Genomic DNA, 1239 nt, shown 5'->3' with positions numbered 1-1239 from the left:
TATATACACACTGGTGTACACATCACTGAACTGGGTTTGAGAGAATGAAGCACTTTGGTTGAAATAAAATTTCTTCTATGTTATCCCAATTTTCATTAAAAGAAAACTGACATATGTAATTTTTATTTATAGATATAAAAAAAGAAGGAAGAGGAACAGCTGAGAGACAAGGATGCTACCCAAAAAGTAGCAATGGCATTTGGTTGTTTTGGTCTTTGTACCAGCAACACCCATACCATGGTCCATATTAAGTTCCTGTGGGATTAAACGGTTTTCCTTGTAGTCAAGAGTCGAATGAGGGCCCCTACTTCTCCAGCATCAGTGACTTTTCATACCATTGAAGTAACACCGCAGTGCTATTATCAGTGGGGCTCTCATTACGAGGGCCATGCCATTCCTGTCCAGAGGTTGAAATGCCTTGTCCATATCCTTAGCTTTAGAAGAGATAAGCACCTTCAAGACATTGCTGGCTACCCGATCCTTCACCGCCTGACTCTTGTGTTGATTTAGAGGAGGTTCTGACTTGCTTGTAGAGCAACTGCCATGCTTTGTTGCCACAGGCAGGAGTCCACCATGCACTTGTCAAGCCCTGCTTGGTCATCTTCCTTATTCAAGAACTTGTTCTTATCAGACTCATCCACAGTCATCTTCTGGAACCAGTGTTCTTTGATATCCCTGATCCCAGCTGGTGGCAAAGCCCTTCTCTCGGTGTTACCTCTACTACAGCAACCCCACTCCAGCAGATGTTGTCAGCATTCCCACTCCAATCACCAATCATTATCAATGTATCATGTTTGCATGTTGGATCAGTTTGAGACTGGAGAAGTTGATTTTTTCATCTATGGCATTAGCAATTGGTGCATGACTTTGAATAGTGATTGTATTATCTGGTTTTCCCTGTAGGTGTATGAATACTGTTCTGACATTGACAATATTGCACTTCAGGAGAGATCTTGAAATGCTGTTTTTGATGATGAATATTGGAATTGTCAAAGATTTCATTTTACTTGGATCCATAATCAATGTCCATGAATGTCGAGGTCCTATGTCGGGTTCCAGCCTCTACAAGGAAGTGTGGGTGTCATGAAGAAGGGAGATCTGTCAGCGAAAGGAATAGAAAAAGAGAGAGCCGAAATATATACAAAAAAGACAGACACATAGATATGATGCAAGCTGGCAGGTAGACAGATCTGCAAACATATTGCCTAGCATTGCACAGCATTGCACACAGATTTAACT

General features: G+C 41.5%; 1 pseudogene; it reads right to left on the bottom strand.

Moving 5' to 3' along the window:
* Window positions 1-263: 263 nt before the first annotated feature.
* LOC102820414 overlaps window positions 264-1239 on the bottom strand; it is a 3658-nt pseudogene continuing 2682 nt past the window's right edge.

This window comes from Chrysochloris asiatica, unplaced genomic scaffold, assembly GCF_000296735.1.
Source record: "Chrysochloris asiatica unplaced genomic scaffold, ChrAsi1.0 scaffold00106, whole genome shotgun sequence".
NCBI classification, from domain to species: Eukaryota; Metazoa; Chordata; class Mammalia; order Afrosoricida; family Chrysochloridae; genus Chrysochloris; species Chrysochloris asiatica.
This window is presented reverse-complemented; position numbering and strand designations above follow the sequence as displayed.